The 24,311-nt window shown below is 38.2% G+C and overlaps 1 protein-coding gene across 4 annotated transcripts in view; it reads right to left on the bottom strand.

The window, feature by feature from the left end:
* KANSL1 (KAT8 regulatory NSL complex subunit 1) overlaps positions 1-24,311 on the bottom strand; it is a 194,012-nt gene that overhangs the window by 51,873 nt on the left and 117,828 nt on the right. The window lies entirely within an intron of this gene.

Raw genomic sequence — 24,311 nt, 5'->3', positions numbered from 1 at the left:
TACTACTATATGTAAGTACTTATCTCATGACATGCATACCACAACAATTTAAATTCTAATCAGCCTTTCTAATTTTGTCATGAATACACCCAACTTCTCCTGAATGGGACTTATTAAAGATGTTCTAATCCAATCCTCTGAATTTACAAATGTGAAAACTAAGGCACAAAAAGAAAGGAGTCTCTAACCACTTTTATGGCCTTAGGCAACAGTGCCAAGAAGCAAACATAGGTTCCTAACTCCAAATCCAGTGTTCCTTCCACTATGCCCCAATTTTCTTAAATATTATTTTCACTATCTCTCCCTTTCCCCAAATCTATTTAAGTTTCAATTTTGCCTATACTTATATAGGCTACACACACACACACACACACACACACACACACACACCCCTTACACTACTGTGACCTCACCCCCAAATCCCAATATAAATAAAACTCCTTTAAGATAAACTCTTTCCTTTTACCCCTTTCCCCTATACATCTTTTTCTCTCCACCCCAACTCCTGCCTTCGTACTTAAGGACTTCAGTGTACAAACTGATTCTCCTCAAATACCTAAACATTCAGTTCCTCAACCTACTCATCCTCCCATGAGCTACTCCTCCACTCTATGTTGGCCATACACAAAGAATGTTCATGCCCTTGATCTTGCCATAACCCACAAATGCACCACTTCCATGCAGAATTCTGAAATCCCCTTATCCAACCACAACCTACTGGCTTTTCACCTCTCCCTCTGCCTTCCCTTACATTATCCTACCCTTCTCATCCACACTGTGACCTCCAATCCTTTGACCCCTCAAATTCTCTGCCAGGTCACCTCCCCAATCACACTCTCTTCTTCTCCCCATGTTGACTCCTCGGTGAACCAATTCAACTCTCTACACTGTCCTCCTCTTGAATCCCAAGCCACCTCATCAAATCACGACAAATCACGAATTATACTCAGCCAAGTCTCATTCCCACTATTCATTGACTTTGCTCCCACACACACACTGATGAACAAATGGAGAAAATCACAACCATTTTCTGACTGAGTCTACTACAAATTTATGTTACATAACCTCAACTGGGTCCTTACTGCTGCTAGGCTATCCTATTGTACCTCCCTATCAGTTCATTATCCCATTCTCTACAGCAGATCTTCCAAACCTTTTTGTCCCTTCTCAGACCTCCCATGGCTTCCCCTTCCCCCACTCTCTCAGCCAAATATTTTGCCTCATATTTTACAGGGGAAAAAAATTGAGGCTATTTATCATGATCTCTCTTCTTCCTCTTCTCCCATCATTCAAGTACCTTGTGCCACAATCTTCTCCTTTACCCGCCTTGCATGTGAAGCGACCTTACTCCTTACCAAGGCCAACTTCTCTACTTGTTCAAATGCTGTCTAGAACAGCTTGCCCCCTCTGTAATGCCCACTTCTTCACTTGTTTTCAAACTCTCTTGCTATTGGCTCTACTGTCTACAATCTTCCCGGGGGGGGGGGAGAAGAACCCTCACTTGATCGAAGGATCAATCCCCAATCAAAGATCATCCCTGCTAACTATTATCTTCTATCTCTTCTGCTCTTTGGAGTTAAAACATTGCCTCCATTTTCTCTTTTCTTAACCTGTTATAATTTGGCTTCTGATCTTATTATTCCACCAAAATGGCTCTCTCCAAAGTTACTAATGATCTCTTTTTGGTTGCCAAATCCAGCTGCTTTTTTTTCCAATTCTCATTCTCCTTGACCTCTCTGTGGCCTCTGACTAGTTGATCTCCTCCCCCCCTTTTCTCTAGGTTTTCTGGACATCATTCTCTACTTGTTTTTCTCTTTCCTACCTCTCCTTCTCTGTCTCCTTTGCTGGATCCTCCTCTAGATCACATCCTCTAAGTGCTCTCCAGGGTTCTGTCTCAGGCCCTTTTCTCTTTTCCCTCTATACTAGAGGTTCTCAAACTTATTTTGGCCTATGAGTACCTTTTTAAAAAAAATTACTCAGTGTCCCCCACAAATCTACTTTCTTTAACCCTTTAATTTTTTTTAAACATGCATCACTTCAAAAAATGTAATTTTTTAAAATGACACATCTTAAATCTTATTGTAAATTTGTGTGTGTGTGTGTGGGGGGGTGTTCCTGCATTGAAATTCTGATGATGCAATATTGCATCATGTAACCCTACAGTATAGTATTGTAAACAAGCCATTACACACACATATTTCTGGTGAGGCATGCTGGACTTCTGGACAATATGCAACATGCTCGCCAACCAACACTTGCTTGTTAAGACCTGTTGGCGGACTTGACCACTTGCATTTTGTGTGTTTATTTGGAAAATAATGTTATCATTACAGCTTTAATTGTGTAACACAGCAGATATACATGTACAGTTTCTCAAAATATTCTTCTCTTCTTTCCTTATGCTTTCACAGCCCCCTTATTTTTATTCAACGCCCCCCAATTGCACCCAATGCTACCACCCCCCCCAATCATTTCAGCACCCCACTAGGAGGCAGTATCACACACTTTGGGAACCTCTGCATTCTATTTCACTGGGTGATCTCATCAGCTCCCATGGACTTAATTATTATCCCTAGGCTGATGATTCTCAAATCTACCTATATTGCCCCAATCTCTCTACTGACCTCCAATCTCGCATTACCAACTGCCTTTTAGCATCTCAAACTGGATGTATAGTGGACATTTAAACTCAATACATGCAAAACAAAACTCTTTCCCCCAAACCCTCCCTCTTACCTTCCCTGTTACTGTAAAAGGTAACACTATCCTCCCAGTATTTCAGGCTCACAACCTAGGAGCCATCCTGCCTTCAACCCCATATCCAAGCTGTTGCCAAGGCCTGTCAATTCCATTTTTGCAATGTCTCTTGGATATGACCCCTTCTCTCCTTTGACACTGCCACCACTGCAGCGCAGATCCTATCACCTCACACCTAGGACTATGGTAATAGCCTGCTGAGGGATATGTATGTCTTAAGTCTCTCCTCACTCCAATCCAGTGGCTTCCCACTGTCTCTAGAAACAAATACAAAACACTATTTTCCATTCAAAGCCCTTCATAACCTATCCCCATTCCTACCTTACCAGTCTTTTTATACCTTACTCCCTACTACATACTCTTAGAGTCAGAGACACTGGCCCCCTGTTCCAACAAGACACTCCATCTCTCAGCTCCGGGAATTTTCTCTAACTGTCCCCCAACTACTCCAACTACTGACATCCCTGGCTTTGCCCCTCCCACCTTCCTTTTAAGAAATAACTAAAATTCTACCTCTACAGGAAACCTTCATTAGCCCCCTCTTAATTCTACTGTTTTCCCTCCTTTAATGACTTCCTATTTATCCTGTATATGGTCTGTTTTGTATGCACTTGTTTACATGTTGTCTCCCCCATTAGACTGTAAAATCCTTAGGAGCAAAGTCTGTCTTTTGCCTCTTTTTCTAACCCCAGTACTCAGTACAGTGCCTGGCACACGGTAGGCATTTAACAATGTATTTACTGATTGACTGAAGTAAAATATGACTATCACAAGGATGAGGAAAATTTCAATTAACCAGATTATCTCCCGAAGCTCTACGCCAAAAATCAAAGCAGTCAATCATTTCCTATATTTGTCTTGAGGATAACATCTTTCAAAAAGTGAGGACATTTTTAAAAAGGTAAATTTTACTCTGGATGTGATTCTCACACTAATAAGGAGAAACTGAGAGGGAATTATGGAAATTTGGAAAGAGAGCAACCATTCAACATTTTGTGTTAATAGGCTGTAACAGAGGACAGAAAAGGCTTGTGTAAATAATGTGATCTGCATCACAGATTCTGATTTTCAATTCATTTTTCAATGTTCTATTTGAATCATTACAATCTCAACTGAAAAACTATATTCTCCTGATGTATCTCATTTCATTGCAGTCATATTTTATCTCTTTAGCTAGAAATTGGATTTTCTAGTTATTAAGAGCAAACCAAAGACTGAAGCAAATAGATTTTTTATATTTTCTACCTAAATTAAGTACAAGGTTTCTAATTAGTTATAGAGCTTCTAAATAATGACATGGACTTCTTCCAGGTAAGTTCCTAATGTCTAGCTGTTTGTATGAATCCAATATTACTAAGACCTCTCTACTGCGACTTAGTGCAATGCTGTCTCATACCTATAGTCTATTTAAGTATTCTTTTCCTAGCAATAATAGTCAACTCATTTCAAAGAGTTCCAAGAAGGGTTAGATAGGCTTCCATGGACTAAACTTAAACTTCTCCAGGGAAAATCACCTTAGGAAGGATAGGAAGCTCTCAAAAATAAAATTCTCAGAATAGAAAAAGAAACAATCCAGATGAAGGAAAAGGAGAATTGGTGAAAGGAACCAATGTTAAAAATGACATAAGCAGAAGATCAAAGCCAGGACAGGTAATGATGAGGATAAAAACATGAAAGCATAACACGGCACCACTCTGTAAAAAGTGTTAAGGCAGCTGCTAAAATTCAGAATGAGCAGGGGAGGTGGAAAGGAATGAAGAAGGGTGTTTGCCAGGAGAAGGAGATGGCTAAGGCTCTAGAAAAGAGAATTTAAAAAATAAAATAATACTAGGAGAGGTAGAACAACTGTTCTGGGTGAATGGGATGATGATAGTTGTGATAAGGCAAAGCTGTTCCGTTCTAATTTCGTTTCTGCTTCCTCTACAAAGGAAAATAAACTTAGTGCTGAAGACAGAACTAAGACGAGTAAGGAGATAGGAGAGCACCCCTCATTGCCCTTGATTAGTTCAAGTTAGATGAACTAAAACCAGGTGTACAGATAGAATTTCAAATGTGTGTAACGAACCACTGTGGGGACCTCTAAAGAAGAAGAACGAGAATCAAAGGACTAGAGATAACAGAACATGGATTCCTGGCAAAATTCCAGAATGTACTATTAAAAGGATAGCTAGGAGAGTTAGAAAATGAACTGGTGATCATAAAAGACCAGTATGACTTCAAGAATAATAGGTAATGTCTGCCTAACCTAATTTCCTTTTGAGTAAGTTACTAAACTTGTAGATGAGGTGAAATGCTATACAGTCACTTAGACATTAATTTTAGCATAACATTTTACAAAGTTCCTTATGCAATTCTTATGGACAAGTTGGAGAAATGAGAACTAGATAACATATAATTAAATGTATTTAGCTGCTGAATGACCAAACCCAAGAAGAGTCATTAATAACTGCTTGGTTGAAGGTTTAGTGAACCTGTATTTGGTCTCCCTGTGCAGTAGAACATTTTTATCAATGACATAAAGGCATAGATATCATTTTGGTCAAATCTGAAGATGACACAAAACTGTGAATGCAACATCTAACACCATAAAAATTTTTTAAAGTGTATCAGGCCAAATGAACCCGAAATTCAGGTTTACAAGTAAAGAATCATTTAACAACGGATTTCAGTGTCATCTAGTCCAACCCATCCCTGAAAAGGAATTCTCACTATAAAACAGACTCCTGTATATGGTCTGACACTAAGCAGTCACATCAGTATCTGCTTGAAAATCCCCAATGAGTGCTCCTAACCCATTCAACCTTAGCTCTAATTGTTAGGAAAGTTTTATTTCTGACACCAAGCCTAAATATTAAATATGGCTCTTTGTAGAGTCTAGCCATTGCTCCTGGTCCTACAGAACATATCTAATACCTCTCACTTTGTTGTACAAGCAAATGTTCAGGTATAGGATTGTAATAAAAAGATTCATTCACAGACCATCTGATATTTAATATATGGAAGTTTGTTTAACATGTAAAGAATATTCATCAAGGCTACATACAGTATTAATTTGCTTGGGCGCAGTTCCCCGTGTCCCCATTTTCTATGGCACAGATAAGCAGAAGTTAAGTGCCAGCTATGGACCCTTTGAATGCTGGGCTTTTTTACTTAGGTAAAAGAGAAAGTTACCCTAACAGTTCAAATTTTAGTGCCCTAAGATCAATTAAGTCTCTGAGAAGGTTTCATTACTTTGTAAGGAAAAAATAGCATGGCCCACATGAAAAAGATCTTAGCTGATTTTGTTCCTACCACATCCCTGAAGTACTTGAAAACAGCTAGCATGTTCAATCTAACCCTGCCCCTACCCTCAAATTCTGCTTTTCTCTCCAGACTAAACACAACAAATTCTTCTAATTGTTCCTCATTTATGACCTACGTTCTCTCCATTTTATCAATGCTCTTCTGAAACTATGGCCTCCAGTACTGAAAAAAATATTCCAGATGTGGTCTGACCAAAGTAAAGTAGAGAAATACTCTGACCTCTTTAGCCCTAGAAGCGATGATTTTCTTTGCTGGCTTTGACACCACACTGCTAACTCACCGCACTGCAGTCCGCTAAAACATCCTAGATACCTTTCAGAATAATGGTTGCCTAGCCCAGCCTAGCCTCTCCATCCTACACTAGCAAAATTGGTTATTTTGAACTCAGATATAAAACTTTAATTTACCCCTGTTAAATTCTGTCTGATTAGCTTCATCTTAAAGTCAAGATCTTTGGGATCCTAGTGAATCCATTCTTCTAGGGTATTCAAATTCTGTTGTCATCTGCAAATCTGATGAGCATACCATCTAACTATGCCTTTATCCAAGTCATTGATAAAAGTGGAGACTTCCTGACAAACTGAAGCAGTAACTAAATCCATCTACAGCTGGGTCCCAATTTGTGACCACACAAGTTCAAATTCATACTACTTGAAGTTAAAATTGTGTATAGGGCTAATGGAAATATGCAGTGCAGATTTAATGGTAACGATTCTTCGCACTAATTGGACCTAGCTATAATTAATTCCAAATCCATCTTATTATATCATTATGTAGTCTACCTCTTTTCCTCTTTTCAACAAGAATAGAGATGATTTATCAAATTCCAACAGTGACTTAAGGGACTGCTAACATTCAATTGGTATTTATTAAGTGCCTGCTATGTGCCACCACTGTGTCTGGTGATTGGGATATAAAGAAAAGACTCAAACACTCCTTGACCTGAAGAAGCTTACATTTTCTCTCAGGGACAACATACAGTCCTGGTAAGGCAAAATACTTTGACTTGTGATGAAAGAGCAATGGCTCTGGAGTCAGAGAATCTGGAATCAAATCTCATCTTTGAGAGACTAAGTTTCCTTAATTGTGTAATGAAAGATTTGGAGTAAATGATTTCTGAGTAGCTTGTGTATCTTCTACTCAAATCTAAGATCTATGTTTTGGCCTTACCTATCCTTCCTTCCTATCAACTCTGCAGGATCTTCTTTCCAACATCAAGGATGCATGCCAGATTATACCCAGTTTCCCCCGCCCATCACAAATTAGGAGGGATTAGTCACTTCCCTTCAAAGATTTTTCATTCCCACCCTAGCAATCCTCCCAACTCTGAAATCCTGCGATTCTACAGCTTCAATTTTAAATCAGTATATTTGGCTCCTTTCCAAACCAAAAATGTAGTTTTTGGGTGACAGGGTATCTGTTGGATATGATAGCTAAAATGCTTCCTTTTTTCATTTTCTACAATAAAAAATAAAATATTTCATGACAGAAAGATCCAAAGTTGGAAAGCCTTCAAAAATTGCTTGAAATGTTAAAAGAACTGCCAACATTTTGCTGAGGCTATTCCTTTTGTGTCAGATTAATAAGCAGTAGCACAACCTAACTTTCCTAGCATCAGTAGAAAGGGCCTACTAAAACAGGTACTTTTCTAAACAGCTACTCAGAATCAAGTCTCTTGACAATACTTTTGGAGACTGGCTAACAAACTAATTACTTGGAGGGCAGCACCAAGGGATTTCATGCAGTCCTTAATTCCCAAACAGGTTGTGTTCTAAAATGTTTGGGAACTTGGGACACACAGTTCCATAGCTGCAACATTCAACATGATAGTTCTAGGTTGCCCCCACAAAAACTTTAAATTTAACCCATAATGTTGCTGAAATATCATACACTAACAACGAAAAAATACTTTATACTATTGCAATACTTGCATTTAAAGGAAAACGGATTTTGAAGAAAATATTTTGAATGCTGTAGCTGAAGGAAAAGTAGGCTAGTTACAGGATGATGAAGTTATATGAAAACAACTAAGGACAGCTGGAAGTGAACCTTTAGGTATTTTCTAAGGCTTTTAAAAAGCTCAAAACTGATTCTTATGTCAAAACTGACTTAAGGCCATCTAGTCAAACCCATACATGAAAATGAACCCATTTTAAAAACTATCTCTGGGGGTAACTAGGCAGTGCAGCAGATAGAGTACTGGCCCTGATGTCAGGAGGACCTGAATTCAAATTTGGCCTCACACCAAACACTTAACACTTACTGTGTGACCCTGGGCAAGTCAATTAATCCCAATTGCCTAAAAAACAAACAAACAAAATAAAAACCATCTCTGGTAGTGGGGTAGGGAAGAATGTAGCCAACTTGATTAAATCTGACCATCAATAATGAGCTCCTACCATATATCAGGCACTGGGAATACTACTCAAGGAATTTAGCCAAATTCCTTTCCTCATATTAAAGGACAACACATATACTGAAGTTTCCTCACATACCCTATTTCCCAAATCCTCAATCCTCTCAACTACCATGAGCTATTCCTCTTTAATCCATTTAAGACAGAAAACTAATCATGACCTAGATCTTGCTGTCATCCACAAATGTTCTAATTCCATGCTCCTGAAGTCTGAAAATTCCTTTACCTGAAAACAGTCTATTATTCTTTCATTCCCATACCTTTTTGTTGTTGTTGTTCAGTGGTCTCTTCATGACCCCATGGACCATAGCACACCCAGGCTCTTCTATCTTCCACTATTTCCTGACGTCTGTCCAAGTTCATGTTTGTTGTTTCCTTGACATTATCCATCCATCTCATCCTTCTGCTGTCCTTTTTGCCTTTTGCCTTCAATGTTTCCCAGTATCAGGGATTTTCCCAGTAACTCTTGTCTTCTCATTATGTGGCCAAAATATTTAAGCTTCAGCTTCAGCATTTGACCTTCCAGTGAATAGTCTGAATTAATTTGCTTAAATATTGACTGATTTGACCTCTTTTCTATCCAAGGAACTCTCAAACTTAACAATCCAACTTTCACAGCCATACACTGCTACTAGAAAAACCACAGCAGTGACTATATGGACCTTTGTCAGCAAGGTGCTATCTCTGCTTAGCGTGCTGTCCAGATTTGCTTTAGGAATGCTAATCCCTCATCTATATTCTATTCCCAACTGGATTATTTTCCAAGCAATCACCCCTTTACTGTCTACATTTTCCTCCTTTCTCCATCTCAATCCAATGGTCAACTAGCTCAACTCTAAGCTATCCTACTTTGGAATTTGTCATCCCTGTCAAAATATTTTGGAAATACCGTTTCCCAGAGATAAGGCCCAGCAAGCAGACTGTGCCCTGAGCTTGGCATAACTATAATCCTTTGCACCCTGGATGATCTCAGCCTCTGGCAAAGTGTATTACACCAGGGGTTCACTCCCCCATTTTCCAGGAACCTGAGAGGCAATATCCATCAGGTCTCTGACATGTTCACAATCCCTATTCCTTGTACTGTCCCCTGTTCCCATCACAGAGCTATGGTTCTGTAGCCCGTTGAGTAATCACAACCCCCAAGACTGTTCCCACAGGACCCATGAGAACAGTAACTCAAGACCTAAAAATGTTTATGTCACAGTCCAGCCAACTTCCATTCCCTGTATCCAACATATTAAGCCTTCCTTGCATCCAAGTCATTTTCTTCACTCTGAAATAAATTACACTGCTGCTTTGTGTCTTCACACACCTACTTCTAGGCTGCTGTTTGGCTCTGGACCATTCCCAGGTTAGAGACTAGTCCAGGATTGCACTCAAAATTCTGTTGACACTCCCTTGTACTATCGCCAATCAGGCCTGGCCAAACTCCTTTTTTGACCCTTCTCTCTTTCCTTCTAACATCAACCTATTCAATTTTGAACAGTACAATATTTCCCCTTTTTTTCTCTCACTCCAACCTCTTTCATTAGTAGTTTTCATTTGCTATACCCCATTTAAAAATGTTTTCCTTGGCTTTTTCCTCACTACTTCTCTTTTCTTCCAATTTTCATTTTCTGATTCTCATTCCCAATCTTGTCCCTTCTTTATTCTCTGAGCATCCTTTGTGGGGTTAAAACTTTTGAAGTACAAGATCTGAGCTCCCTCTTTTATCCAATATGTTACTGCCTTCCCCATGACCACGCTGCATTCATTTCCCCCCCCTTTATATACTTTACTCTTTGAAATATCCATTCCTGAGGGAAGCATTGTCAGATGGGAGCAGCCTTGCTTATTAGGAGTTACTCTGTGCCCCAAATCTTACAGCTTAAGCCTGAACTACAAACTTTTTTCATGTTTAGTTTAGTCCCCATTCCTAAAACCAGACAGCATCCCTTCTCTGGCTCTCAGGGATTGACTGACCTTAGGAACTCTAATCCCTTCTCACAGGACAGATTAACTGCTTTCAAAGGTGTAACTCTCTGAGAAGGCAGCCTCCCAATGTGCAGTCTTTTCCCTCACCAGACCCATCATAAAAATCTCTCTCTCATCAAAGGCTATCTCCTCTCATATGGGCAGTGGCTCTTCCTTATGGGGCAAGATCAACCCCCTTTCTCTGCAATCCCCTGTTATCCAAGTTCCTTCCCTCTATCACCTCTACTCCCATCTTTCACAATACCATCTTCTTGCTGAAAGAAAATTAAAAACTCACATGTACAAAAAAATATCTATAGCAGCTCTTTCTGTGGTGGCAAAGAACTGGAAATGGAGGGGATACCAATCAAGTGGGGAATTGCTGAACAAGTTGTGGTATATGAATGTAATGGAATGTTATTGTGCTATAAGAAATGGCGAGCAGGTGGACTTTAGAAAAACCTGGAAAGACTTATATGGAGTGATGCTGAGTGAAGTGAGCAGAACCAGAACGTTATACACAGTGACAGCCACGTTGTGCGATGACTAATGTTAATGACTTAGCCCTTCTCAGCAATATAAGGATCTAAGACATCTCCAAAAGTCTCATGACGGAAAATGCTGCCCACATCCAGAGAAAAGAACTATGGAATTTGAATGCAGATCGAAGCATATTATTTGTGCTTTTTTTCCTTCTGTTTTGTTTCTTCTTTCTTGTGGTTCCTCCCATTGGTTCTAATTCTTCTTTACAACATGAGTAATGTGAAAATATGTTTAATGGGCATGTATATGTAGAGCCTATATCAGATTGCGTGCTATCTTGGGGAGGGAAGTTTATGGAAGTGATTGTTGAAAACGAAAAATAAATTAGTTAAAAAAAAATTTTTTAATCATCCTTTCACTGTTGGACTTAAAATGGCAGCATCACTGTCTTCCAGCTCTCCTTGCCATTTTAAAAAAAGTTTTTGATATTATTAACTTAAAGCAAACACCAAACATGGTAATTTACATAGACAATGAACAGGGGGGAAAAAAGATTATATATAAAGGCACAGATCTTTTACATACAGTTTAGTTTTTTAAGTATGTAAATTCAACATGTTACTTTAAAAGCTAGAATGCTTATCTGTCTCCTTCCCAATTTTGCTCTATGTCCTATCCACTGAAAAAATGCTTCAATTACCTTTTCTTTCCCTATCTTCCTCTAATATAACCAACCTTCTCTGCTTTCCCTGTTAAAGGGATTCACCTAGTATGGGGAGTGGGAGAGGAGGGAGTGTCCAGAGAGTAGTTCATGGTGCCACTTGCTTCTCCTCAATCATTAATTTTTCAAAAATTTTTAGTCTGGCATCTAGGTGGCTCAGTACCTGAAGTCAGAAAGACCTACATTTTTATCTTGACTTGCCAACTTACAAACAGTGTTACCTTAAGTAAGGCACTTAATCACCTTCTATAAAATGAGGATAAAGATAATAAATCTGCCTCCTAGAGTAGTTGTGAGGATAAAATGAGACAGTATTTCTAAATCAGTTTAAGGCAAAACTTTATATAAACACTAGCTATTATTATTAACTTCTTAGGTCCATTTTATCCTTTAACAGTTCCTTTTTTATTCTTTTAAGTTGATCTTTTTTTTTCTTTTTATATTGCGGTAGGAAGACCTTTTAAATAGCCCATGCTGCTTTCTCTTAAAGAACTGACTGGTCTGTGGTACTAGGATCTGAATCACTGGTACGGTTTTCTTGGTCAACTTAAGTTTCCTGCATTGGATGCTTGATGGAATTCTCAATGTCATGAAGGTCTACATACCCCTCCCTGAAAGGGCACTGAGGGCACTAAACATTTATGGAAGCTGAGAGGAGTCTCATCTACTTCAACCAATACTATAACCCTTACTGATCTATTCTAGATTGAGTAAACTTTTGTTAAAATATTTTATGGTCCAGAAATGTATCACCGCATTCCAATTCAGAGGCTGAACTACTATAATGGCCTAAAACATTGGGCATTAGTCATCAAGATTAGACCAGAATAACCTCATGATTGATTTCATGTTTTAAGTGGGAATTCTGTTAAGTCTGAGGAACCCTACAAGCTCTAGTCCCCAGAACCAGGCTAGGTGGAACAGTGGATAGAGCACCAAGCCTAGAGTCAGGAAGACTCATCTTTTTAAATTCAAATCTGGCTTCAGGCACTTAGTAGCTGTGTGATCCTGAACAAGTCATGTAACTATTTGCCTCAGTTTCCTCATCTGTAAAATGAGCTGGAGAAGGAAAACCCCGTGAGGTCGTAAAAGAGTCAGACACAACTAATCAAATGAAGAATAAAAACAAACCATTTATGTACTGACCATTGTGCAAATAGTATATTGTTTTGTCCTCACAACAACTCTGTGAGTTAAGAGGTAATATTGTCCCCATTTCACAGTTGAGAAAACTGAGGCCAAAAGAGGTTAAGTTATTTGTCCATGTTCACACAGTAAATCTGTGAAATGGGATTTGAACTCAGGTCCAGACCTCTATCCTTAGCATCACCAGCTGCCTTTCGAACAGCTAGTTCAAGATCCTGAAGAGACAGAGTTGGAGACATGAGATTGGAGATCAGGAGAGGGGTTAGCACCAAGATGATTACTGAATCCATGGGAACTGATCAGAAAGCAATGTCATCTAGCACTAAGTAATAATATAAACTGAGAAACAGGCCGAGAACATACTCTGGGGGGACACTCATGGTTAGTGAGAATGAACTGGATGAAGAGGAGACTGAGGACAGACAGGGGGACAACCAGGAGAGCAGTGTCAAAAGAACAGAAAGGAAAGGAGAAGATGGTGACTGACAGTGTCAAAGGCTACAGAAAAGTCAAGAAAAATGAGTACTGAAAAAGGTCAGTTAAAATTTAGCAATTACTACATCATCAGTAACTCTGAGGAGAGCAATTTCAGTTGAACGATGAGGTAGGAAGCCACACTGTAAAGAGTTTTTTAGAGAGGAAGAGGAGAGGAAGTGGAAACACTGATAAAAGACTTTTTCTCAAGGCATACAGCCACAAAATAGCTAGCAGGGATGAACAAATCAAGTGAAGGTTATTTTAAGGATAGAGGAGACATGGGAATATCTGTAGATAGTAGAGAACCAGTAGACAGAGAAAGATTTAAGATTTACAGAATATCAATGGCAGAGGTGGCAATCTGCTTGAAAAGATGGGATGGAATGGGATGATCAACTAAATTGTGATTCATACATAACCTTTGACTTATAGATGTTAACTGTCATTGAAGTTAAGTCCAAAGTAATTCAAGAAAAATAGGGATAGGAGCACAGCTTTAACTCTAGTACTCTCTCTCATTTAATCATCTAATCAACTGTGAGCTTGTAAACTTATGGAAATGCAGATTATTCTCTTCCTTAATATAGAAAATTAAATGATCATATTTCTTTTTTAACACTGCCAGAAAGATCTCCATAGATGATTCTACTTGCAATTTAATTTTCTCTTGATTAAGTAAAAGTAGTGATTTTAGCCACACAAAGCAACTTAGATTTTGAGTTAAATCATTATCTTAATCAAAACAACTATCATCTCAAATAGTAAAATTCAGCTTAGCTAATTCTGCCTCTACCTCCACTCCAAGACTCTAAGGATTACTATGTTTTGAGATAGAAGATAAAACTGTGAGGTCAGTTGCTGTCTTCAATGTCCCACCTATTTTAATTTCAGGTATATCACTCTGGAGACAGCTCGAATCAAAGGGCAAAAATACTCACCAGTTAGACAGCAGTAGTGTCTCTTAAGAGGTTGTTATTGTTGTAGAGATGATTTTTTGAGAAGTAAATGTATTAAAGCCAGTTTTCTCTTGCTAACCTTTAACTTCAAAACAGCAATCTACAAAAATCTTTGACCACTGACCTTTCTCTCCCTGCCTTCCCCACTTTTGTTTTTACATAATAATTTCTGTACATACTCTTTCTACCCGGCTTTGAAACAAAGATGACATACGAGGATTGGGAAGATAAGTCTAGCAAAATCAAACAATATTTCATAGACATAGTCTCTGACTACTATGTTAGACACAGAAGTTTCTGTGGCTCATATTCTAAGAAAATAACATGTATAAAAGTATACATATGGGGGCAGTTAGGTGGCACAGTGGATAGAGCACTGGCCCTGGAGTCACGAGGACCTGAGTTCAAATCTCAGCTCAGACACATAACACTCACTAGCTGTGTGACTCTGGACAAGTCACTTAACTCCAATTGCCTCACCAAAAAAAAAAAAAGTATATACAGAATATACACTAAGGAAACGCAAGCAATTTGGGGGTGGGGAGAGACATAGTGCAGGTATTCTTAACCTGGGATCTACAGAGCCCTTGCTTTCAGAGAATCCATTAACTTGAATGGGGTAAAAAAAAATATATATCTTTATTTCAATACAATTAGTTTCCTTTCAGTCCTACATATTTTGTTCATTTAAAAATTCTGAGAAGTGGTGTATAGGTTTCACTAGGTTGCCAAAAAGGTCCATGACTCACAAATTTAAGAATCCCTGCAAGTGGCTAGAGAGATGAGGAAAGGCTTCTTATAGGAAGCTAGGGATTCAAAGAGGTGGAGAGTGCATACCCCTCATGGAGAACAAGTAATACAAGGCACAGAGATGGGAAATAGAACCTCCTAAGTGAGAGAGAATAAGTTTGGTGTGCCTTGCCACATCCTGCCCTGCTCAATAAATATAAACTCTTCTTTTTAATATTTAAAGCTTTTCTCTAGTGCCTCTAAGCTACTTTCCAGCCAAAACTCTCCCTTCACATACTCTTAATGTTAAAGCAAACTGATCTTGCTATTCTTTACAACCGTGGTGTCCAACTCAAATAGAAATGGATCCACATATTGACTTAGAAAATTACAAATTAACATTTCCTGTGGTATACTGTATTTTTATTTATCTTGTTAAACATTTCCCAATTACATTTTAATCTGGTTCAGCCCAAAGGATGCAAGTCTGGTTCCTCAGCTTGACTACACTCCAGCCTCTTTCATGCCTCTTCACAAGCTCGCGCTCTCTCTCTCTCTCTCTCTCTCTCTCTCTCATGCCCCACATGTGACTCAACAGAACTACTGGTTTACTTCAAAGCCTAACCCAAGCACCATCTTCTACACAAATTATTACTGCTCCCCGCCCCCCCAGCAGTTAGTGCCCCATTTACCTTCTATTTATTTTTTATATATTCTATTTATATTTATCTCCTTCCTCACTCTCAATATAATACAAGCACTTTTAAGGCAGAGGCTGTTTATTTTTGGTATTCAGATATAATGCCTGGCAAACCATAAGGTGCATGACAACTGTTTGACTGAGGTGGATTGGAGCCTAAGGTATGAAGGGCTTTAACCAAAGATTCTATGTTTGATCGTGCAGGCAAGGAGAAGGTCCTGATGCTCACTGGACGTGAGTTAGACTTGTGCTTTAAAAACATCATTTTGGCAGCCATTAAGAAGAATGGCCTGGAATAAGGAGAGGCTGGAATTAGGATGATGAATTAGTTGACTACTACAATGGTCTGGTCCAGGATTTATAAGGGCCTGAAAGTTGGGTAGTAGTGGTGACTGTGTGAACAGGAGAGGAATAGACTTAAGAGATAATGCAGAGATGGAATTCACAAGAGTTGGCAAATGAATGGGTGGATATGGATACATGAGAGACGGACAGCAGAAGAGAGGAGGGTGACACTCCTAGTTGTAAACCTGGCAACTGAAAGGATAGTGGTACCCTACTAAGAAACAGGAACGCATGGAAGAGAAGGGATAAGAGTAAGGCAGATATGTTCTGCTTTGGATACGTTAAATAGATGTCTGCAGGAAATCAAGTTCAAAATAGGCAGTTCATGACCGGGACTGCAGTTAAGAGAGTTTGAATTCTAGCTCTATTTACAACCTGTGTGACCCTGCCTAAATCACTTAACTACTCTGACCCTAGATACCTCATTTATGACATGAAAAAAGACTGAACTAGGGACAGCTAGGTGCAGTGGATAGAGCACCAGCCCTAGAGTAAAGAGGGCCTGAATTCAAATCCGGCCTCAAACACTTGACACTAGCTTGTGTGACCTTAGGCAAGTCACTTAACCCCAACTGCCTTACTTTAAAAAAAAAAAAAAAAAGACTGAACTAAATGGCCTCTCTGAAGTCTCTCCATTCTAACTCTATGGTCCTGAATTGAAAAATAAGATTCCTACAGAAATATTACAATATGCTAAAATTACAATCAATTAAAAAAGAAATGATGCCATACACAATAAGCAAGTCCTCTAATAGTTCTGGTTGGTTCCTATCCTTAGACTTTTGCATTTATCACTCTTTCAGGCTTTACTCTGCAATCTACTTAGTACAATGAATACTTTATTTTAAAGTTTTATAAATTATTATGAAACCATCTCATTAATACTTGTCCTATACAACTTATACAACCTAAGGAAAGTTGTCTGTTCATATTGTCAATGTCTAATTATTTATTATATTTTAGTAGTGCCTGTGTAACTAACAATGACTAACCAATTCAAAATTCTCAGCAAATAAAAATGGCAATTTAGCCAATGACTAATTTACCATATTTTTCAATAATTAAGACTACTGTTTTTTAAATTTTACTTTAAAATGAAAGTAGGATTCTTAATAACATGGAATGCATTAAATATTCAGAAAACATAGTCCAGGAAATTACTCTAATAGAGGGAATCTGGTCTAACAAAGAAATGTGGAAGTATCTTCCATCCTGGCCTAGAAAGAACAAAGAATCAGATGATAACAAAAATAAGACAGTGGCAAATTTAATAAGACTTGTGGAAAGTTGAATTGGATTCTGGTACATTTCAAGATCATTAAACTGACAGAATCAATGCTGAGAGATTCACAACTACTGCAAAAGTGAGTCAACTGTTTTCACAATAAACAATGTACACAAGTGTATAGACAAAAGAGTACATGAGATCTATAATCCTTTCAAACAGGTTCAATTTAGAAATCTTGCAAGAATTAGATTTGGATGAAAAATCTCTCCAAATGCAATAGCTCCTGTTATACAATCAATCAATCTATCAATCTACCTATTTATCTAAAACAATTCCATTAGGATAAAGCAAAAGTAACAACAGTTTTGTATAACTTTTCCTCTAGTTTACAAAGTTTATATCATTTGATTGGCCAAACAATCCTCTGAGGATTATAAAGCAATATACTATTGTCTCCATTTGGGAGTTTTTCAGTGATTTGCTCAACGTGACAAAACTAGTTAAATGGAAGAGCTGGTACTGAAAAGACAAGTCTTCAGACTCCTAGGACTCTTCCTATACCACTGCTACATCCATTATGCCTAGCTCACTTACACAAGCAGGCAATGTATTCACTTGATTGACAAGGACAATATCCTGGAACTTAAGAAGATGACTGCTAGTGTAAAGAGTAATAATATAGAGTAGTAATAATATCAGGCATCAAATCTCATTTCTGTCCTACAATACATTCAAAGGAGGAAAGAAAAATCAGCTTTTTTTTCCTGGGAGACCTACACTGGAACAAAAGGAATAAAAAGAGAATGAGCAGAGTAAGGAGTGAAGCAAAGTATACACAAGAAACAATGGAAATTGTAATTTCAGCTTTTTTCATTTCCTGATGGCTGGCCAGAATTCTGACCTATTCTCAAAAGAAAGGCTGACTAGGAGACAAAGTCAAAACAAGAAAGGACATTCAAGTTCATCTAGTTCAAACACCTCATTTTTTAAAAAAACCTGCTTTTGTTCTCACAACATTCATTTTTTAATAGATGCCTTCTCCCTCTTCCCCTCTCTACCCAGAGATCCATCCCTTAGCATAAGGAATAAAAAATAAAAGGGTAAAAGTTGAGAAGCAATTTGGCAAAAACTAACCAACAAGTCTGACAGTATTCAATGTTAACAGTTCCCCACTTCTGCAGAGAACCATGAAGACATGGGTTCTGATTTCTTCTTTGTAGCAAAACTTGGTTATTATCATTAAAAAGCATTTAGTTTCTATTATGTTTTCAATTTATATTGCAATTATCTCATTTTACAGATCAGAAAACTGAGGCCAAGAGAAACTAAATAATCTGTCAAAAAGGTCACCCAGAGCCTCAGGTTCTCTGTTACCAAATCCAGAGCTCTTTCCACTGTACCACACTGCTTTACCAAAACCAAGGCAGAACACTTAGCTTGAGGTTCTACCACTCCATAAAGGCACAAGGAACTTCTATCTCACTCAATTTCTATCTCACATATTATCAATGGTACTAGTGGTATAACAGTAATGCCCACTCATGTAATTTAAGGGATTTGTGTTTTGTTTCTTTGGAGACTAAGATCTCCCCATCTAGCCCAGGAGTGCTTACCCATTCAGATGAGTATGGGAGTTTTGACCTGCTCCAATACTGAACTGGTTCAGTTCACCCCTCCATAGGCAATCTGATGGCCCTCGGCACCCTGGAATTTACCATATTAATGGTAAACTTAGTGTGGCTACAAATTGGCATGGTCCACTGCAGCTCAGAACTCCAGAGCTCAAAAGTTCCACCAGGCTTGGCCTCCTCTGTATCAAAGATATTGCACCACCACACCTGGAGCAATTAAAGTTTTTTGTTTTGTTTTTTGCTGAGGCAACTGGAGTTAAGTCACTTGCCCAGGGTCACACAGTTAGTAAGTGTCTGGGGCCACATTTGAACTCCAAGGCTGGAGCTTTATCCACTTTGCCACCTAGCTGCCCTGCAATTAAAGTTTTAAAAGCACTCTATGCAATCCTATAAGGTACTGCCCTCCATTTTAAAGAAAATGAAACCGAAAGGGTAAGTGATTTATTTACCCCTGCTCACATAATTGTCAGAGATAATTTGATGGGAAGCCAACAAGAAAACCAAAAGCCTGATGAGCTATCATTAGACCTACTTTTTAAAATCCAGAAAAATTACCAAGTCCAGGCAACTTTAAAAAAAAAGTTTATCACTGTTCACTCTAACTCCTTTGGTTGGGGGCAGGATCAATGGGGCCAACTCCAATACAGTACATGCACAGGCCAATTAGGTTCTGAAATTTGGGGACACTGACTAAACAAAAAATTGTTGGCAAGATGGTGTCCATATCATAACACAAACTAAGTCCCATTACTGGAAAAAATTGACAAAAGTACAGACTTTATTAATAATAGTTCAGGGGCATCTTCATACATTAAGAATAGCATACTGATCTAACCAAGATGGAATCTGAGCCTAACTATCAATGGGGGGGGGGGGGGAGAGAAGACGGACAATCAATAAGAGACATATGAAGCAATCCTGCAAAGAAAATCAGACCTGAACAAATTATTTGCTTTATCGTACCCCAAACAGACATACAAGTAAAGTAGATTAATACAGCAACCAAGGACAGCAAAGTTAACAAAATTAATTCCCCTGGAAAAAGGAGAAGCAGCACCTAAAAAGAGAAAGATAACTGGTGAGTTCACAAAACTACATTACTACAACCAAAAACAACAGACCATTAGGAGATCACTTTCTAAAAGTACGTAAGGAGCCAACAGCGAAAACAGAAGTCAAATGGAAGATGTAATGGTAAATAAAGGAACAGTCCTGAAATATCATGAAGTAAACCTGATTACAACACCCACCTGGCATATATAACAGGCACTTAACAACTGACTGATTCTCTAGGACTCTGCTAAACAATTTCAATACCCTGCCCCCAATTTTCCCTGCCCTATAGTGCTGTATAAGAAGAATCAGCATAATCACTTAAACATTTCTCCAAAAAAAAAAATGTAGCTTAGGCACTAAGATCAAGAGTCATCCAAAGTAAGCCTTTGTTTTAAAACATCAAGCATCAAAGCTAAATTCTAGACAGAGCTGTAGACAAATGTTAAGCATATATTAATCTTTTTTAATTAAGGGAGCTCACAAAATAGATGCTTACTGGCTTAGAGCCCTAAATGCTTGGGAAGGGATACCTTTCAACCTCTCAATCTCCAAAAAACCACTTTTCCTTAGAGTGAGGATTTGCAGGGACCAAAATGAAATGTTTAAAAAATATGATAATCTTAATAACAAATTTTATAAAGAATAGTGGGAATGGGTTATAAAGATGACTAAAAAAGGTTTATAAAAGTATTTCCAAGGTACGATATAGTAAGATTCCCTAAAACTTCTGTATCATCATTATTCTTTTGGGCTACCAATTAAAATAATTTGAATAGAAAGTGCAAAAGTGACTAACATTTTTCCTTCTCTCTCACTCCTTTGGGGAAAACAATTTTTAAAGCTAGAGGGAATTATGATGGGACTTACAGTGATTAGACTGGGAAATCATGTATAGATCTCAAAAATATAAATTCTAGATGCAAATAATTGTGCAGCCATGCCACATAATGGCATCACCAAGTAAATACTTCCACAATGATTTGCTAATAACCCAGTGTATATGAAAACTAAAGACATAACAAAAAAGAAAAACTTTTAAGAAGAAACAATGCTATTAAGGTCAGGGTAATATTATAGGAACTTAGCTACTATTAATCTAATTAGGACCTAAGGCAGTAAGATTAAGGTCCCTTACTTTTCCTCCTTCAGAAACTTTTCTGAAGACTTAATTCAGTCCCCAGGTAGGAACAAAAGAAGTTACTACGCAGTTGCCTAAGGCATAAAATCTTGGACAATTGGTACTTGGCCTTCCTAAATTCACCCCACAGATGTGGAGAGCCCTCCAGGCAAATACTAAGGAGAAATGGGTTAATGTAGAGTAGGGTGGAGGTGAAGTGAGGTGAAGATCCTTTCCATGACAAGATATAGCTGGATTAACCTGCTTCTGCTAAAGGTTAATTTGTTTGACTTCATTCTAATCCTGAGCCTGAAACACCAAACAACACAAAGCAAGGCCTGCTCCAAGAACACTATGTGTTTATCTCCTTCGGGGAGGTGAAACTCTAGGCAGCTAGGTGGCACAGAACGCCAGGCTGGGAGTCAGAAAGACCCAGGATCTTCCTGAGTTCAAATGTGGTCTCGGACACTTCCTAGATGGTCAAGTCAGTTAACCAACCCTGTTTATCTCAGTTTCATCATCAATAAAATGAGTTGAACTAACCAAACAATCCTAAAGTTAATCACCAACCCCTGGAATGCACTCTCCTCTTGGTATCCCATCATGGCTCAGCTCAAATGCCACCTCCCCAATTACTTTGTATTATTTATTTATCCATTCAACAAGAACCTACGACATAGATATCATTTATTAAGTCCTTACTATGTGCCAGACACCCGCTACTAAAAGGTTGGAGATACAAATACAAGCAAACAAGGCAGTCTTGTCCTCAATGAAGTTATATTCTAATAGTGGATGACAACATATAAAAGAGGAGAAGAAAGCAAAGTTGATTTCTAAGAGTTGGAAAGCTAGCCTCTGGGCAGAAAAGTATTTCCAGGGTGGGAAAGCTGTTGTTGAGTAACAGAAGGAGAAATATATAGCATTTATTAAGAACCTACTATGTAACAGAGACTACTAAGTGCTTTCCAAATATTATCTCTTTTTCATCCTCACAACCCTGGGGGGTACATTATCCCCATTTTAGATATAAAGACATGGAGGCAGAAGACATCCCAGGTCACACAGCTAATCACACAGCTAATAAATATCTGAAGCTGGATTTAATTTTAAGTCTTTCTGACTTCAAGTCCTGGGCACTACGCACTCTACCACCGAGCTGCCTCTGAAGAAGGCCATAATTAGTAGAATCAGAAGCGAAGTGAGCACAGCAGGGACCTTCATAAAATGGTGGCCCAACGAGGGATACCAATCAGGAGAGCTTCTGGGAGGAGGTATTTGAAGGTTTTTCCAGGGTGTGCCATAAACAATGGATTCAAGGACCAACAGAACCCCAGCCCTCATGAGACTTACATTCTACAGAAGTGGAACAAAAGTAACTAAAATATTTATACCAAATAGATTAAAAAGTAAATACCCCAGGGGAGGCCACTAGTAAATCTCATCTCTGCCCTTCTCACCTTGGTTTCCATCCCCTTTCTACCCTAAATCAGGATGGTCTTTTTGTAGAAGGTAGAATCTGAGGTAGGCTTCGAAGGCAACTAGAGAACCTTTCAGGTCGAAGTGAGGAAAAGTGTATTACAGGCATCATGGACAATCTGTATAGATACAGACAGAAATGGAATTGTTGCCAGAGGGGACAGCGCGTAGGCCAGTCTGGATGGAACGCAGGAGAATAATGTATGATAAGACAGAAAGGTAGGCTGTGAGGCAGAGAGTAAAGGACCTGAAAAGCCAAATAGCAATTTGTACTTTATCCTCAAAGCAAGAGACACTCCCAGAGCTTCCTAAGCAGGGGAGTGTTATGGTCAAAATATGTTTTTGAGAGAAATAACACTTTAGCAATTGTGTGGAAGGAAGATGGACACTGGTAAGGGAGGAAAGACTTGATAAAAGACCATTTGGGAGGCTCTCTAAGCAAAGGATGATGAGTGAGCACCTGGACTGATTTGGTGGCAGTATGAGTGACAGCAGTAGACTAAAAATGGGAGATATTTTAGAGCAGAATGAACAAGATTCAGCAAATGATCTAAAAATATGTTAGCTCCAGTCAAGAAATTAAGAGTAACTCCAAGGTTGTGAACCTTGGTGCCTGGAAGAACAAAACGGCTGGGATTAAATAAGCTACAAGTATATAACAAAATAATTTTTTTTAAAAGTTAGGCTGGGATTCCTAAAATCTAGCCACTGCTTAGATTCTTATAATCTAACCAAGGCTCAGATTCTTATAATCTGGCCAATAGCTCGCTAATGTTCAGACTCCTTAAGAGTCTGCACAATGTGACAATGTTCTAATAAACTTTGTCTCTGGCTTAAAAAAAAAAAAGCTACATTTTGTAAAAAGATTGCATACTTTTTTCTTTAATACACCTTTCAGGAAGTCCAATACAAGTAGTTCACACATACTTGAATTTACTTGATCTGAATATACTGCATATAACCAAAAGAATGTAATCTCTTTAAAGTCAGGGACTGTGTGTGTGTGTGTGTGTGTGTGTGTGTGTGTGTATTTAACAGTTCCACAACACCTAGAGTAGTGTCTGACATACAGTGGGTTCTCAATAAATACTTGCTGACTGATACATTGAGGGAAAAGAGAGGCTTTCATTAGAATTAAAATGTAGCTTAGTTACCTTGGAAATGGTTTTTATCCCTACGGATTTTTAAGGAAAGCAGCATCATTTAACAGAAAGAATACGGAGCTAGTTAGATATATATGTTCTAGGGACTAGCTTTGCCACTACTCAATTGTCTAATCATGAACAAGTCACTTAACCTCCATGAATATCACTTCTGTCATCTATAAAATGAAAATGATTAGACTATGTTATGATCTCAAGTTCCTTCCAACTCAAAAATCTCTCTGAATTTCCTCAGTATTCAAAAAATAGAATTTTAAACAGGGAGATATATAATCTGTTTCTTTTCATGGAAATTAGTTACCACCAACTTATTTTCCTTTTTTTGTCCCAAAATTTTATTTTAACTTCATTTCACTTTAGATTCAAGTAGGAAAAGACTAAGAAATACAAAAAGTATATAGTAAAAATCAGCTTTTTCATCGAACTTCTCTCTAATAAATGCATTCAAAGAAATTCTAATACAAGTCAAAATCTAGTAGAACTATAAAGAAATTTCTAAAGAAACCAGGAACAAAGTAATTCAGGAAAGAATGTGGAAAGTGTGTTAGTTCTCAATTTAGACATCTCACATAATACAAACTCATCATCTGCCTTTACTGTATGGGTCTTTCTACTTCATTTTTCTCTCCACATTAAAATCTTTGAAAATTA

Source organism: Phascolarctos cinereus, unplaced genomic scaffold (genome assembly GCF_003287225.1).
Source record: "Phascolarctos cinereus isolate Bilbo 61053 unplaced genomic scaffold, phaCin_HiC Scaffold_5;HRSCAF=322, whole genome shotgun sequence".
NCBI classification, from domain to species: domain Eukaryota; kingdom Metazoa; phylum Chordata; class Mammalia; order Diprotodontia; family Phascolarctidae; genus Phascolarctos; species Phascolarctos cinereus.
Note: the sequence above shows the minus strand (reverse complement) of the source record. Positions and strands in the feature narration are given on the sequence as shown.